The 18,465-nt window shown below is 50.2% G+C and overlaps 1 protein-coding gene across 1 annotated transcript in view; it reads left to right on the top strand.

Moving 5' to 3' along the window:
• The first annotated feature begins 350 nt into the window (after positions 1–350).
• Positions 351–18,465, top strand: part of LOC146870405 (coiled-coil alpha-helical rod protein 1-like) — a 281,563-nt gene continuing 263,448 nt past the window's right edge. Inside the window, exon 1 of the mRNA XM_085640888.1 lies at positions 351–470. The gene's annotated coding sequence lies outside the window, so the exon portion shown is untranslated. The remainder of the gene's footprint in view (positions 471–18,465) is intronic.

Genomic DNA, 18,465 nt, shown 5'->3' with positions numbered 1-18,465 from the left:
GGGGACCCCCATTGAATCATAACTGGAATCCAGGGATACGCACTGACTCATTATTAGAAGCGGGGACCCCAGCTAAGCAATTTTGATGATGTGAAACACAAAACAATACACAAAAATTACAGAAACAAACATTCAGCAAACAAATCACGAAACACTTTATCTATACTTCCTTAATTATACTGAAAGAAGAAAGTTTTCTATCTTGGTGTTTGTCACTGTGCTGCATCCTTCTTACCTCTCTGGGCTGTAATTGTCCTTCCTCAATGTCCGTGGTTACAGTAATGTTAGTCCTTCCTCTGTCTCCATGGATGCATTGAGTCTAGTGGCTCACCGCGCTCTGTCCTACTTCTATGTCCATAGCCTGCTCGTGGCAGCCGTTGCTTGGAGACAGGCTGCCTTCGGTTCGAAGAGCAGTGAGGGGCTAAACAACCCCGGAGCGCGAGTTCCTGAAGAAGTAGAAGTAGAAGCAGGTAACTGTAGTTTGGTGCATGGAGGGCAGGGTGCTGGGGTCTGTGTTTTATGGATGTCCCCCTCGGAGAGCCGCAGGTTGTACAGTGGGGTCAGCAATGGCTTGTCAGCAGCACCCCCGCATTACGTGCATCTCGCCCCTCGAAGTGGGCTGGGGGCTCCTATTGGTGCCGAAAGCTGTCCCAGCGTTGACCCCAGCAGTGTCCATCACCTCGAGGGTCTGCAGTGTCACCTGCTGAGAGTGCCGTGTCTGTCACTGGTCTGCAATGTTTCCTCGGTGAATTACTACCAGTCTGTCACTTTTGCCCGTAGGTCCCTTAGTGGGTCTGCTCTGCTCTGTCCCACATCAGGCTGTACCCCGCCCCTCACTGAGGTCTGCTCTGTCCCACAGCGGGAGGCAGCCTGTTCCTCACTGAGGTTTGCACTGTTTCACACCAGGAAGCAGCCTGTCCCTCATTGAGGTTTGCACTGTCCCACACCAGGAGGCAGCCCGTCCCTCAGTGAGGCTGCTCTGTCCCACAGCAGTAAGCAGCCTGTCCCTCAGCGAGTCTGCTCTGTCCCACAGCAGGAGGCAGCATGCCTCTCGCTGAGTTCTGCACTGTCCCACAGCAGAAAGCAGCCTGTCCCTCACTGAGGCCTACTGTCACACACCAGGAAGCAGCCTGTCCCTCACCGAGGCCTGCACTGTCCCACACCGGGAAGCAGCTTGTCCCTGAGGTCTGCACTGTCCCACAGCAGAAGGCAGCATTCCTCTCACTGAGGTCTGCACTGTCCCACACCAGGAAGCAGCATGCCCCTCACTGAGGTCTGCACTGTCCCACTTTAGGAATAAGCCTGTCCCTCACTGTGTTTTGCACTGTCGCACACCAGGAATCAACCTGTCCCTCACTGAGGTCTGCACTGTCCCACAGCAGGAGGCAGCATGCCTCTTACTAAGGTCTGCACTGTCCCACAGCAGGAAGCAGCCTGTCCCTCACTGAGGTCTGCACTGTCCCACAGCAGGAAGCAGATTGCCTCTCACTGAGGTCTGCACTGTCCCACAGCAGGAAGCAGCCTGTCCCTCATTGAGGCCTGCACTGTCCCACACCAGGAAGCAGCATGCCCCTCACTGAGGTCTCCACTGTCCCACTTTAGGAATAAGCCTGTTCCGCACTGAGGTCTGCACTGTCCCTTACCAGGAAGCAGCCTGTCCCTCACTGAAGTCTGCATTGCCCCACACCAGGAAGCAGCCCATCCTTCGCTGAAGCCTTCACTGTCCCACACCAGAAAGCAGCATGCCCCTCACTGAGGTCTGCACTGTCCCACTTTAGTAATAAGCCTGTTCCTCACTTAGGTCCGCACTGCCCCACACCAGGAAGCAGACTGTCCCTCACTGATTCATTTATAAATCTGTTTATTAAGGTTTTTCATTTCTTGCAAAGGTGTACATCACATTATGTAAACAGAATAATATACAGCAACATTTATATCATCGTTATCCACCCGGACGAGCATACATTGGTCTGTGGAGAATGGATACACCTCCTGGTCTCCTGTCACCATGAAAGTCCTCTCAGCTATGGCGACAACTATAAAGCCGCTTTTGAGATCCTACCACAGGAGGGGGCGACCCCAAAGAAAGAGTGCTAATACTTCACCCATTCTCTCCTAGGGTTTCTCCATAAACAGATAGCTGTTTGGCCCCTGTTATTTTATGATTTGCTAACACCCAACCAATACAGCAACAGCAGCAAAGTCCGGCTATTGTTAAAATATTGCTTGTCCATGTCCCTTAGGTCGTCCTCCCCCCGTCCCCCCCCATCCCTCCCACACAGGCCACTGCACAGACAGTGTCGTGCTTGCTCTTGTGCCCCGCCAACCTGGTTATGCCCTTGCTACTATACGCCACGACACTCGTCTGAACGAACTAACTCCAGGCCCCCCGGGATGGCGCCCTCATCACGTACCTGACAGGCCTCTGCGGGATCCCCATCTGAGCGCATCATGGTCTGCAGAAGCGCCTCCCACTGGGCTGCCATGGGCGTCTTCCTGAGGCCTAGTGTTTCCTCCCTCCAGAGGTCCGTGCCCTCCGCCTTAGCCCACACCAAGAATGAACCGCGCCATGCCCGCGTGTGTGGTGGAGCAGCTGCCTTCCAGCGCTTGGTGAGTAGCCGCTTGGCCACCATAAACCCCAAGTCAATGAACCGAGAAGTAACTTTTGTGGAAGGAGTTTTGCGGAAGAGATGTAATAGGTAGGCTGGCCATTCGAATGGGATATTGCGACCTGTACACTCGCAGAGCGCCTCCTGCACTGCCTGCCAGTATGAACTCAATGCGGGACAGCTCCACAGCATATGAATTAGGCCAACGTCCAGCTCCGCACAGCGGGGGCAGCACACATCCATGCGGTGGAAGTATCTATTAATAGAGGCGGGCGTGAGATATGCTCTGTGTAAGATGAAGAATTGTATTTGGCGGAAGCGCATGTTCCTAGGGATTCTCGTCGGGCCCTGCAGCACCCTGTCCCACTTCCTGTCGGTCATGGGCCGGGCCAGGTCCGCCTCCCACTTACAACGCAACGGCGCCAAACTGATCGCCGCATGCGTGCGCATGGACGCCGCGAACCACCTAACCAGATGTCTCCCCCGCCCCATGACATGGAGATGTTGCACCATGAGATGTTGTTCTAGCTCCTCCCTGAGATCTCCCCAACAGCCCGTGAGCGTCGCCACCAAAGACCGATGAAGAAGAAAGTGACCGGGAGCCAACCCCGTCTCCTCCGCCAGGGCGGCAAACGATAGAAGGGTCCCGTCCCGATAAAGATCCCCCAGTGTTTGTATGTCTGCCGCGCTCCAGTCCTCGAGTTCCGAAGCACTGAGCACCCCCTGCCCACTAGGAGAGCCTTCGAGTGGTATGGCCGGGGCATAAGGAGTCCGGGTAAGGTGGAGGCACCGGCGGTAGCATTTGTAGGCTACCACTAAAAGAAGAGGTACAGGCCTCGATACCTTCGCGGCCGGGTGGAAAAACTTAATGATGTCAGCCAGTGAGAGGGGGGGTGCCGTAGTCGCAGTATCGTCACGGCCTCTGTCTGCCAGCCATCGGGCTATCCACTGTAGCTGCGCAGCCAGGTAGTAATGCTCAAAACACGGCATTGCAAGTCCCCCCTGGCCAGTGGGGAGGTACAACTTGGGCAACGCGACTCTGTGACGCGTAGTACCCCATAGAAAGTCCTGGAGGGACCGCGCAAAGACCGCTAAGAAAGACACCGGGATATAAATGGGCAGGTTGGCGAAATAGTACAGGAGACGGGGTAAAATCACCATTTTGACTGCGGCTACTCGGCCCGTGACCGAGAGGCGAAGCGTACCCCAGAACCGCATCTGGGTCTTGACTGCAGACACTGCTCTGCCCAAGTTGCCCTCCACAAGATCCGCTGGCTGACGATATATCTGGATACCCAGATAACGAAAGGTATCCGGCCGCCATTGTACCTGCACACCCCGAAGATGCTAACTCGGTTCTTGAGTGTCGGCTCGGAACGCGTATAGGCAGGACATAGCGGCGTTCACCCGGAGACCCGAGAGGGCCTTGAATTTAAGTAGGATACGCTCCAAGTCAACTGGAATGTGAGATACGTCCCTAACAAAGACCAACAGGTCATCCGCATAAAGCGATACCTGATGTGTCGCATCGCCCAGGGGGATGCCGTCAGTCAGCTCCCTGCGGAGTGTGGCCGCAAGAGGCTCTATTGTGAGCATGAACAGGAGTGGCGAGAGCGGGCACCCCTGCCTAGTGACGCAGCCAATAGGGATAGCATCAGAGATGTACGGCTAGGTTCTCACTCTCACCATAGGGTCCCTGTACAGAAGCGCTGCCAGCTGGAGGAAGCCGAGGCCCAGCCCGTAGTGCGACAATGCCGCCACCAGATATCCCCATTCCAGGCAGCCGAAGGCCTTTTCAAGGTCTAGGACCAGGCAGCCCGCCCTAGGCCATTGTTGGACACTATCGGATGCCACTCGAAAGAACCGCCGCAGGTTAAGGGAGGTGCTACGTTTAGGCACAAAGCCATTTTGATCGGCGTGTACCAGCGCCGGCGGCGCTAGGCGGTCCGCCAGCACCTTAGCCAAGATTTTATAATCCGCATTAAGCAGAGCAAGGGGGCGGTAGGACCCTAATTGGGTGGGATCCCGCCCAGGCTTGAGCAGAGATACCAGATAGGCCTCTCGCATTGAGCCGGGTAAGGTACACTCCTCAAGGGCGGCCAGATAGAGGGTGTGCAATTTGGGTACCAGTGATTCCCGATAGGTCTTATAATATTCCGCCGGGAGCCCGTAGGACCCGGCGCCTTCCCAGAAGCCAGCGAGGCGACCGTGTCCCTGATCTCATCCAAAGTGAGAGGGCTCTCGAGCGACTCCTGATATTCATCTGGGACCGCGGGCAAACAGGCAGCCTCCAAGAACTGGTCCAGATCCTGCGCCTGCCGGCGTCCCGTCGAACGATACAGAGACGCGTAGTGTGTTGTCATTACCTGGTGAATCTCCCACTGCATGTATACAAGTGACCCGTCGGGCCCGCATATAGCGCCTATCGGAGCGTGGCATGAACACGAGCCGAGTGAGCCGCATAATTGTGGCAACGCAAGCGCTCCAGCAGCTCGGCATGGCGCGCCCGAAGCCTCATCAGTCGGACCGAATCACGACCCTCGCCCTCCCCGTGTCGCTCGCACGAAAGTAGGCGGGATGCCAGGTCGGCAAGCGACAATGCAAGCTGCTTGTGAATATTCCAAGTCGCGCCTAAACAATGCCCCCTGATGGTGGATTTATGGGCATCCCACTCTGTCAGTGCACTGCTCGTTGTGCCCTCATTCAGATCAAAAAACTGCTCGATCGCTGTGCCTAAGGATGCATGGAATTCTGCATCTTCCAGAGCCGCTGGTTGGAGGCGCCATGTGGGGATTGAGGAACGCCCGGGGTTCCATCGGAGGCACAGTCTGAGGGGATTATGGTCGGAGTGTGTCCGACCTAGATATTCTGCCTGGTCTAACAGGGGAAGCAAAGAGTGGAAGCCCACCACCCTGTCAAGACGCACATGAAGGTCATGCACCGCTGAATAGTACGAGTAGATGCGATCGTCGTGGTGCAAACTGCGCCACATATCGACCAATGCCCAGTGCGATATCCAGTCAGTCAGAGTCCGTGCGTTCGAAACCACCTGTGTGTTACGGAGGGGTGGAAAGGACCGGTCAAGTCGTACGTCGAGGACTGAATTAAAATCCCCGCCCAGTAGCCAGGGGAGGCCCGCGTACGGTGCTAACACCGTGGACAGATGGGCAAGAAATGACGATTGCTCAACGTTCGGTGCATACAATGAGCCTAGTAATATGTGTTGTCCATTAAGTCTTCCGCGCACTAATGTGCATCGCCCAGCTGGGTCGACTACTACCTCCGTGCATGTAAGCGGAGTGCCCGCCCTCACCCAGATCAGCGTGCCCCTGGCGTGTGCAGAATATGTAGTTCCAAATAGTTGACCCCTCCAGCGGGCGCGCAACCGGGCTATTTCTGACTGTGTCATGTGAGACTCCTGAACAAGGGCTATGGCTGCCTTGTGTCTCTGCAAATAAGCGAAAATGGAATATCTACGCGCTGGCGTGTGCATGCCCCGAATATTCCATGTGATTACGTTGGTGTTGGCCATCTAAAGCAATTAAAGACTGCATAGGTGACGGGGCCGGGGTCCGGTCGACCAATGGAAGGAACATGGGCTCTGTATGTCATGCTGGTGCGCTGCAACAATAAACAGAATAAATAAACATATACGTGCTGCCAAGCACGTGAACTGGGAATCAAAAACTGTACTACCAGGGCAAACCCCTGTACGGGCATTCGTCCAAACTGCAAGCTAAACGCTTATGGAGTGAAACTAAGCCAGGTAGTGGCTAACGGGTGCGTAGTGTGGCTGTAGCTACCGTGAGCTGCTCCCCTACCGCGGTTTCCCTGCATTCGCTGTAGGTGCCTTCTGTAGCATGGGCTTGGCTAAGCATGGGCGGATAACCTAACTGCAGCTATCTACGCCACCTGTCGCAAATTCTGCTTGGCGCGCAGTCCCTCCCCCGGATCCGGAGGCCTCTGCCCCGTCTCCTCCAGCCAGTCCCAGACATCCGACGGGGCATCGAAGAAGCGAGTTCCCTCCTTCGTGACCACCCTGAGGCGCGACGGGTACAGCAGGGAATATGGGATCTCCAGGTCACGCAGCTGGTGCTTAACCGCCAGGTAGCTGCTCCTCCGCTTCTGCACCGCCGCCGTGTAATCCGGGAAGAACATCACCTGCCCACTTCCCACTGTGAGTGCGCCCAACTTCCTGGTCTCGCGAAGCCCCACATCTCTGTCCCGGTAATTGAGAAGTTTGAACAGAAAGGGACGGGGCCGAGCCCCCGGCTTGGGCTTCTGCGCTGGGACCCTGTGGGCCCGCTCCACCACGAACTGCGGAGAGAGTACCCCCGGAGTGAGCAGGTCTCAAAGCCACCTCTCAACATACTGCTCTGGATGTCGTCCCTCCTCGCCCTCCGGTAATCCCACCACTCTGATATTGCTGCTCCGGGAGCGCCCTTCGGCATCCTCGACACGATCTTCCAGGGTGTGGACGCGGTCTATCAGGTCCTGCAAGGCTACAGTGTGATTGCTCACCACTGGTTGGACATCCTGGAGCGTTTGGTGTTGTTGGGCCACTGTTTCCGCCAACTTGCGGTGGTCCGCATGAAGAAGGGTGAAGTCCACCGTGACTTTATCAATCCGGGACTCTAGGGAAGCCTTCATCTGCTCCAGGGTAGAGCCAATTCGCTCCACCGCAGCTAGCACGGTGTCCAGTTTTGCCGCAAGCGCTGCCGCCTGAGGCTCCACGCTATCGCCGCGGCTTCCCGGCATGGGGCCCGGGCCCGCTGCCAGCACACGGCCCTCCTTTGACGAGTTTCGTATCTGGCCCATGACCAATTGCTGTGCCGTAGGCATCCGCTGGTAACCCCGGCACCAGGCAGGCAGCCCGGGCCCAGACCCCCAGCCTACCACAACAGGAGAGAGCCGACACCACAGTCCCTCCGCAAACGTAGCAAGGATGGAGGAAGGAGTGGAAGAGCCAAGGCCCCACCCGCAGGAACTGCAGCCACCGACCAGGAGATACCAGCTTCCTGTTACTCACGAGTTCCGTGGACCTGCAGGGCCATCTCACGTCACTCCCCCAATGTACCAGGGCCCCCCGTCGGGCACCCCTCTTCCATCTGGACGCCGACGTCCCTCGTTAAGTAGGTCCTATGGATATCCGCCGCTTCTACCTGCGGCAGCTGCTCCTGCGCAATCACCGACTGCTGGGCACCGCCTCGGTGCTACAGGCGCGGCACAGGCGGCGACACGCCCCAAACGGCACTCCAACTCCAGGTATGTCAGGGCACTTCATGCGACGTGCGCCACCGCCAGCACCCGCAGGTCAGTCCGTGCCTCTCCTGCTCCCTCGGCGCCGCAGTGGATGTGAAGGGTTCCAGGCGCAACCACCACACGTCAGCACCTCCGGTATACGCAAGGAGCCCAGGTGCTCTCCTCACGCCAGCGCCGGGCGGCCTCCCCCTCCGCCGCTCACCTCGTAGTCCGGTACCAGGCCGTCCACGGATCATCTACCAGACTGCAGGCGGCGGGCCCCTAAGGCTCTAGGCCCCCGCGCCGTCGCAGTAGATCTCAGGGCAATCTACTACGTTGAGGGCCGCCTCGTTGTACAGCGTCGGGCCCACCACTCCACCTTGGCATGGAAGGAGGTCCGCCTCACCTCCCCGGCCACCTCACCGCATCTGTCAGGCCTGTGGAACCCCTCCGAGGGATCCCCACCAAGTACTCAGGCAGGCCTCTCACCAGGGCACCTCGAGCATCATGCCAAGGCTGCAGCGGCACCCCCGGAAGTCCGCAGGAGGCCCGCCGCACTGCAGTGCCTTCAATGCTCGCGCTCCGTGGCGCCACCAGGAGGTCGTGACCGCCTTCGTCACCCTCGCTGCTTTATCCAGGGTGTCCTGCAAGATCAGGCCATCCCCTTCAGTTCATAGCATGGCAGGTCCGTCTCCCGCAGTCACCGCTGGCCCAGGGCACCACAGCAGAAAGGCCCGGCGGCACCGCGCTACCGCTACCGCCGGAGGTCCAACCAGCACGGCCTGGACTCCTCGTGGCGAGCTAAATTACTCGCTTCAGCCGCCCGTGGCTCACCGCCCGCGTCATCGCTCTCACTGGCACCAACTTCCTCGCTGTGAGGCCGGACTAGTAAGCGGCCACGCCGGTCAACTCTCGCTCTGTGGCGGCAGGGAACCCGGGCCCCGCTACCGGCGGCGTCCAGTACCTTGAAGAAGCCCAGCCAAGAGGAAAACGGCAGGATAACGGCACCGGGCGGCGGGAGCTTCACTCGCTTGCGTCCATCTTGCAAGCGCGCCCCCTAGCGCCCCCCAGCCTGTCCCTCACTGATGCCTGCACTGTCCCACACCAAGAAGCAGCCTGTCCCTCACTGAGAACTGCACTGTCCCACACCAGGAAGGAGTGTGTCCCTCACTGAGGTCTGCAGTGGTTTTAACGGAGAGCATCATGTCTCTCAATGAGGTCTGCTCCGTGCCACACCATAAAGCATCATGTCTCTCAATGAGGTTTGCTCTGTCCCACACCAGGAAGCAGCATGTATGCCAATGAGGTTTGCACTGCCATCCACAGCAAGCAGCATTTCTCTCAATGAGGTCTGCACTGTCCCACTCCAGGAATCATCATGTCCCTCACGAAGGTCTGCACTGTCCGACACTAGAAAGCAGCATGTCCTTCACTGAGATCTGCAGTGTTTTTTCTACGGAAAGAATCCTATCTCTCAGTGAGATCTGCATTGTCCCACACTTGGAGGCAGCTCATCCCTCACTGCAATCTGCAGTGGTTTTTAGCAGGGGCAGAGTGTCTCTTAATGAGCTCTGCAAAATGTTTTTCACTTGGGGCATTAATGCTCCTCACTTAGAGCAGCATACTGACTTGCCTAATTCACTTCCCCCATCAACCTCAATGAGCCGGAACATCTGAAATTAACTGTGCACTCCCCTAACTTCTGAAATAGCCTTCCATCGCTACCTCTGAACTATATTGCCCATCTGTTCCAACATTGTTTGTGTATTATTACCATGTATGCCTATTGTTTTTATTATTTTCCTTGTGTATTGTTAAAGGTTGCTAAGCTATTCTGTAAAGCGTTCCAATACCCTCGGGTCAATTTCACGCTATATAAATCTAGAAAAATACAATAAATAAAAAATCTTTCGGTCAGTTTTGCACGTCTCCAGGCTCAGAAATGTCCCTCGCTTAGGACAACATGTCCATGTTCCTCGCTGATCGTAGCATGTCCATCACTAGGATTTATAATATCTCACTGAGAGAAGTATGTGCCTCATTGAGGTCTGCAGCGATTTTACTGAGAGCAGCATGTGCTTCACCAGGAGTACGGATTCGCCTGACTCGCAGCAGCATTTATTTTCTTTTTTCGAGTTTTAAATAGCGCGAGCTTGACCCAAGGGTATTGGAGCACTTTACAGATTATGCATAGCAACATTTATTAACAATACACATGGAAAATAATGAAAACAACAGGCATACATGGCAATAATATAAAAACAATGGTGGAAAAGGTGGATGATATGTGCCTGTCCTTTGTGCCTGCCATACCTATTCAGGCCTCGAAAAATCATTAAAATGTTACTAAACCTGCAGGTGTATTGACTTGAATAATCTACTCGACTAACCTGTAGTGTACTTGACCTGTAAACCTGTCTAAAATTGTGTGATCCTAGACAAATATTTTATGTTATGGAGCTGCCTTTTTCATCATTATCACATTTGAGAGCACCTTCAAATAGGCGAGTTCAGCTTTTCTGCTGTACAAAAATAACTCTTTTTCGAAGTAATAGATTGAGCAAATGTTTAATGTATAATACAAATCTGGCCCACATATAGGGTACACATGACCCCTGATTGTCATCATTGCGGGGTCAGGATTATTTCTCAGTTCGTGTTTAAAAACTCCCTTTTAATAATTATATTACTAAAGCATGATGTGATAGTGCACTGTCATTTACAGACAGCGCATTTCCCATTAAAATGGCCACTAACATGCGGTTTTACTAATAAAACTATATAGTGCATAAACGATGTTGGGAAATTGGGTTTCAGCAAAAATGTTATTTGCACATCACCAAGTAATGTGTTATAGTTTGTTTTCTTCCTATAGAAATATTATTTTCCACCACACTGAATTACAAAAATGTGCTTTCATAACTACTGAAATATATTTTGAATTGTTTGTGCCGTTCACTTATTAGCTATTTAAGTGTTATGTTACAAAAAAGTCTGACATCTTTCAACCTTTCCTTTCACACACTTTGCACAGCAGGATTGTAAAAGAGTTCACGTTACAAAATGCTCTAACTTTGCAGTCGGAGAAACAAAAGTAAATGTAAGAAGACAAACTGACTTTAGACACCTGTCTCTGAATGGAGAGCAGTGACAAGATAAAAACAAGATTTAAAGGCTTCTTTATTGCTCATTCACTTTGTAATTGTATTTATATATAGCGCTTACTACCCCTGACGAGGCATCAAAGCACCTTTTGGCGAGTAGCATGCTTCTCCGGAACCCAAATGGTTTAGTGATGGATTAGTATAGGGAAATACGAGAATGGAAGAATAGAAGAGGGAAGACTCTAGGAAGAGTTAGTTGGGAGATCATCGTGGTAAGATAAGGTTTGGGATGAGTTAAAGGAGAGATGGAGGGAAGAGTTTCTAGGAAGGGAATAGGGAGATCATAGTAGTATATCGAGGTTTGGGAGGGGCCGAAAGAGGGATACATGAAGTAAGAATTTTGAAAGGGTTGTTTGAATGAATATTAGATTTCTAAAGCGCGAACTTAGCCCAGAGGCAGCAAAGGTGCTGCAGGAAGGACTGTCATACAGAGAGAAAACAAGAGCTCAAACTGACTTCTCTGTAAAGAGCCAGGTCTTGAGAGCCTTGCGGAAAAGAGAGTGAGACGGTTGTCCAGAGAGATCATCAGGAAGGGAGTTCCATAGCTTAGCAGCGGCAATGGAAAAAGCCCTGCCTCCCCATCTAGTCTTCTTAAACCTTGGAACTACCAACAGATTTTTACTAGCTGACCTAAGCTGCTTGGTAGGGACATAGCTCCGGAAATGCCCTTCAATAGAATCCGGGCCTAGGCCATAAAAAGCCTTGTGAGTAAGGCATAGTGCTTTAAACTGAATTCTTTGATTTAAAGGAAGCCAATGCAGCTTGCTCAGGGAGGCTGAGACTGAGTGATGTTTTGGAAGATCCATCACCAGCCTTGCTGCTGCGTTCTGCACCAGCTGCAGACGACAAACCAGGCTCTTAATGCCCAAATAGAGGGCATTACAATAGTCCAGTTTGGTCATCACTAAGGCTATCACCGCCTGCTTTCGGGAGGCAAAAGAGAGGAAATGGGAGATTTTCCTGAGAATCCTAATGATCCCGAAAAACATGTGGAATCCGTTCTATTAATCTGCCCCCTCAGAGAGAGAGTTGTCCACTATGACCCCCTAGATTTTTACCATGGGATACAGGGTGAGGACAGCAACCAAGCGTATCTGGCCGCCAGTCACTAGACCAGATGTTCTGTTGGTTTCCAAAGATCAGGACCTCTGTTTTTTCCCTTTTAAGTTTAAGGTAGTTCTCAACCATCCAAGAGGAGACTGACTGCATGCAATTTTTAAAATTTGTAGCAGATTCCCTAATGCTGTGAAATAGACACCATAATTTGCGTGTCGTCAGCATAGGACAGTACCACCAATCCAAATGATCTTACAACCCTTGCCAGTGGGGCGACATAAATATTAAAAAGGGTCGGGCTCAGAGAAGAGCCTTGTGGGACTCCACATACCAAATGATTAGGAGCTGAGTAGAATTTACCCAGTTTTACAATCTGAGCACGATCGCAGAGGAAGGAGGTAAGTGGCTTGAGGGCCATGCTCCCAGTCCCTATCTCCTTGAGCCGTTCCACCATTCTCAAAGGAGATGGGGTATCAAAGGCTGCGATCAGGTCAAGGAGAACCAACAGCGTGGCGTGTCCTGCATCAACCTGAAGACGAATGTTGTCAAATACCGAGGTTAACGCTGTCTCCGTACTATGTTCACCTTTCAAGCCATGCTGCGAGCCATCAAGCAGCCATCAAGCAGCTGGTACTGAGGTGGGAATTAAAATATTTCTCCAAAAGTTTGTCTGAAACTGGTAACAGGGAGATGGGGCGATAATTCTTTAGTTCAGCTGAATCCAGAGAAGTTTTTTTTAGAAAAGGTTTAACCACTGTAGTCTTCCAGGGGATGGAGTACTGCCCCTCTGGAATAGCTGTATTAAGTGCTAAGGTAAGGTGGAGGACAATAGCTTTCCTTCCTATTTTCAGGATCTTCAAAGGGCATGACTCCTCCGGGGACCCAGAAGTAATCCCGCCTAACAAGTGCTCCGTGAGTTCTGGAGACGGAGGGGGGGAGGGGGGGAGGGGGGAGGGGGGGGGGAGGGGGGGGAGAGGAGAAGCTTAGGTAACACCTCCGTCATTGCGGAGTCGTTAGAATAAAGGTGAGAGGGATTTATGAAAACTGATGGGGCCCTCTCAACATTGGCCATTTCCATAGTAGCAAATTGAGGTGTGGGGTAAGCCGGGGAGGGAAGAGTCTAGAAAGGGTTGTTTTGGAGATTATATTAGTAGTAGAATGAGGTTTGGGATGAGTCGGAGAGTGAGGGTATGTATTGAGAGAGGTATAGAGTGAGACAGGGTAGTGCATTGGAGAGAGTCAAAGTTTTTTTGTGTGTGAGTGAACAGAACACCTGGTATTTGTCAGCTCGCCAGAACGGGCCAGTAGACCCTAAAAATAGCTTGCCCTGATGAAATCTGACTCGCCATAGCAAGTGTGCGAGTAGATTTCTCGAGGTCTGCTTTTTCTGGGATCAGCCACGTCCCTCGTTAGGGTCGGCCATTTTCATTGCTACATCAAGAATGTTTGTTTCTATAAAAAAAAAAATGTTTTTAAAGTTTCTTTCTGAGCTCATTTCTGCCCATCTCAGACAACAGTATGGGCCAGATGTCCAAAACATTTCTACCAACTCCTTAAATGTGATTGCAACTACATACTGATTCAATATTTGTAAGTGGTGCGTGTGGGCGTCTATCAAAATACTGAAATGGTGTGTCATGTATCACTGTTTTGCTACCCTAATCCCATCGCAATACGTTGAAAAGACACACGAATTGGCCTGGTAACCCATTCGCAAATGGGACGGGTACTATTAGGACCCTTTAACCTTTGTGAATTTATGGAAAAACATTTGTTTGATAGTACTCTTAAACAAACATTAAAATAGTATTTTTTTTTTTTTTAATGCAGCACCGTTTCCTTAACGAAAATGGGCTTTTCCTTTATTTAATGGCGATCACAGAGATGGTGGTCTGCAGACCCTAGCAGGCTACCGTCCCTGTGATGACCGCCAACCGCCAATAGAAGTGAGTCACAATTTGCTATCTACCTCATAAATATTCATGAAACAGGTCGCTTTGTGACCCACTCCGAACTGGATTTGTACGAACTGACCTATTAGTACTTAGTAAAAATTCTTCACTGAGCACAAAAATACTAGTCGCAAATTGGGACTATTTTTTGCGACATATATACATTTTTTTTTAAGTACATCAAGCGCCATGTCCCTTACTGAGAGCTACATGGTCCTCCCTCAAAGGAGCATGATGCACACTAATACTGGCATGTGTTTTGTTGAGTGCACAATAACCCTCACTACAGTCAGAAAATCCTAGACAGATGTTTGGATTAGCATTCCTCTTTGAGACCACTGTCACAGTTTAAGTTAAACGGCCTTAAAATGGAAATGCTTTCACAAGAGACAAAGCACAAACAGAATCCAGCTCAGAACAGTGCATTGCATCTTCTTTTGTAGCATGGTTTGCAGCCCCAAGTCGACAAACCCACACCAAAGACTGTAATACTAGCACAATTGATACTCTTTATTTAAAGTCTAAACTAAAGAAATTCAGAAGAATGGTACCCAAAAACGTTGTCAAAATCGATGCTTCGTGATATCTGTAAAGTCATTCAAATGGAAGCACTTCAACTTACATCCACTCTCATGCATCTGCGAAGAGAGGTTGTTAAATTTAGTCGGGTCGTTCCTGTCTATCTTGAAAAACTACTGGTTCCTTTTCTGAACCCAGCAAGAATTTGAGATATAAGGGCCTGACCTGCTATTATTCTGTTCGCAAAAAATTGCACACTATTTTTTTGCGAATGGAATAGAATTTTGCATCTACTAATAGGTCAGTTTGCAAAATACCAAATCGCAGCGGGCCGTATAGTGACCTGCCGAATTATCTGCAATCACAGGTATGGGGTCCTGCACAGGGCAAAAGGCTACCCTCTGTTCAAATGCATTCCAAAGCAAAACATTTTTTTTTTTTTTTTTTTTTAAAGGCAACCTGTGTTCTCTTAAGGAGCCAGGACTCCTTTTTAGGTCTCGCCTGAGCCAGCGCACATGCGCTGCTCAGCGAGGCTTTAGTAAGAACTTTAAACTAAGAATACATGTTCGTGCATGTGCTTTTCTTTATTATGTCCCACTATTGGCCTTTACATGCGTCTTTCTTAGAAAGACAGCACGCAATTGGCGAAAGGCGGGTGGATGTCCCACCTTTTTTAGGTCTCGTGAGCCAAAGGCTCGAAGAGACATTTTATATGTGGGATTTTCAAAGTGCTACCCACACTTTTGGCTGGCCTAAACCTTGAGTGCACGAGATCACATGCACGTGCACAGCTGCTCCTCTGCTAATTGCATTCCCCCCTCCCTTCTCACCCAGTCCTTTGATGCTCTGCTGGATTACTTTCACTTTCGCTGCTTTGACCCTTGCATTCCCCCCTCCCTTCTCACCCAGCCCTTTGATGCTTCACTTGCATCTCCCTCCTCCCTGGGCGTGAAGGGAGACAGAGACATCCTCCTTAATTGCTGTTTCCCCTCTGAGCGGAGAACACATTGGGTCCTGTGGACACGTTATTGATCAGCTCCAAACTCCATTGCTCTCAAGTGACCATCTGTCAGAGGAAACAAGCAGCAGGCACTTAAATGACCTCTATACATAATTATGCTTTATTATATGCCACATAATTTTACACCACTCAATGCAACACAATTCCACGCCATGCTACACAATTCTATGTCACATAATTCTACTCCACATCACATAATGCCACTCCACATCATGCCACATAATTTGACAGAACACCACATAATTCAACAAAGTGTAACATAATTCCACTCCTCCCTAAATGACTCCACTCCACACAATGGCATTCCACATCACACAATTGCACTCCAAGTTACACATCTGCCCTTCATGCCACACAATTGCTCTCCATGCTGCACAATTCCATGTCTCACAATTCGACTCCACACCACAGAATCCCATGCAACCAAGTTCCACGCAACGTAATTCAACTCCACACCACATAATTTCATGCCATATATTACCCCTCCAAGTCACATAATTCCACTCCACCTATTTTCAATCCACTCCATACCACATCATTTCACCCCATGCCACATAATTCCACACCACTCAAGGCTTCGCAGTTCCATGCAACACAATTCCACATCTCATAATTCCACTCATGCCACAAATTTCCACTCACACAATTCCATGCCACATAATTCTACTCCATACCACATAATTCCACTTCAGTGCACAACATATAATTCCACATCATGCCACATACTATGCCACATAATTTCACTCCCTCCAACATAATTCCACTCTGTGTCACATAATGTCTCTTCCCTTTCGTGCCACATAATTCAGATCAACATATTTCCACTCAACTCAATTCCTTGCCATGCGACACAATTGCACATCACATAAATCCATGCCATATAATTCTACTATATGCCACACACTTTCACTCCACACCACATAATTCCACACCACGTCACATAATTCCACTCCACATCACTTAATCCCACTCCACACAATTGCACTCCATGTCACACAGTGGCACTCCTCACAATTCCATGTCTCACAATTTCACTCCATGGCACACAATTGCACGCCATACAATTTCACACCACACAATTCCATGCCAAAAAATTCTGCGCCACTTAAAGCCAATCCATGGCATGTAATGCCATGCCACACAATTCAAATCAACATAATTCGGCTCCATGCCACATAATTCCACGGCACGTAATTCCACTCAACACCACACAATTCATTACCATGTCACATAATTCCACTCCATGCTATATGATTTCCACTCCACTCAGTGACACTCCATGTCACCCAATTGCACTCCACATCACACAATTGCATTTCACGCCACACAATTCCACGTTGCACAATTCCACTCCAGTCAACACAATTACACTCCATGCAACACAATTCTGAACCACACAATTCAACTCCATGCCACCTAAGTACACTCCACCCTCATATTTCCAATCCAAGCCACATAATTCCACTCCATGTCGCATAATTCCAATCCTCTCAATGCCGCACAATACCATGCCAAACAATTCCATGCAACACAATTCTTCTCCACATAATTTCACGCCACCTAATTCTACTCTACACCACAATTCCACTAGTTAACACCCCACAATTCCATGCCACACAATTCAACTCCATCCCACATAATTTCACTCCATGCAACATCACGACGCCACATCATGCTACATAATTCCACTCCATGAGACATAATTCCACTCCATACCACATAATTCCACATTGTACCACACTGTACCACCTAAATTTAATCTCCCCAAACCAACATAATTTCACACCACACAATTCCACACCAGACAATTCCATGCCAGACCATTCCATGTCACATCTCATAATTCTACTCCACGGAGCATAATTCCACTCCTTGCCACCTAATTCTATGCCACACCACTTGATTTCACACCATGTCACATAATTCCACTTCACGGCACTGAATTCCTCTCCACACAATTGCACACCACGTCACATAATTGTAGTTCACGCCACACAGTAACATGTCTATCTCAGTGAATGCAAAATAATTCCACTCCACATAATTCCATGCCACATAAAGTGCTCTCCACTTCTCATAAATCCACACCACATAATTCCATTCCATGGCACACAATTGCATGCCACATAATTCCATACCACACCCCATAATTCCACACCACATCACATAATTCCACTCCACCCCCATACTTCCTCTCCGCAGAATTGCACTCCATGTCACACAATTGCATACCACGCCACACAATTCCATGTCTCACAATTTCCCTCAACACCCCACAATTCTAGGCCACACCGTACAAATCCACACCAATTAATTCCATGCCATACCACATAATTACACTCCATGGAACGTAATTCCATGCCACATAATTCCACTCCACTATTAATGAATCCACTCAATAACATAATTCCACTTAGCGGCACATAATTCAAGTCCACCACATAATTTCATTCCATGCCACATATTTCCACTCCATGACATATACTTCTATTCCTCTCAACACAATTCCATGCCACACAATTCCATGCCACACAATTCCACTCCACACAATTCCATACCACACCATATAATCCTACTCCACGCCATGCCAACTAATTCCACACCACATCCCTTAATTCCACACCATGCCACATAATTTAACTCCAGGTAACAGAATTCATTTCCATACAATTGCAGTCTATGCCACACCACGCCAAAGAATTCCACATCTCACAATTCAGCTCCATGCCACACAGTTCCAAGCCACTCAACATACTTTCATGCCACATAATTTCACCCCACACATCATAATTTCACTCTGCATATTTCCACTCTACTTGACAACACGTAATTCTACTCCCCTCTACGTTTGCAGAACAAGCATTTGCAATGCAATAGGTCTCGCATTTACGCAAGTTTGAGCT

Source organism: Triturus cristatus, chromosome 1_1 (genome assembly GCF_964204655.1).
Source record: "Triturus cristatus chromosome 1_1, aTriCri1.1, whole genome shotgun sequence".
Classification (NCBI taxonomy): domain Eukaryota; kingdom Metazoa; phylum Chordata; class Amphibia; order Caudata; family Salamandridae; genus Triturus; species Triturus cristatus.
Note: the sequence above shows the minus strand (reverse complement) of the source record. Positions and strands in the feature narration are given on the sequence as shown.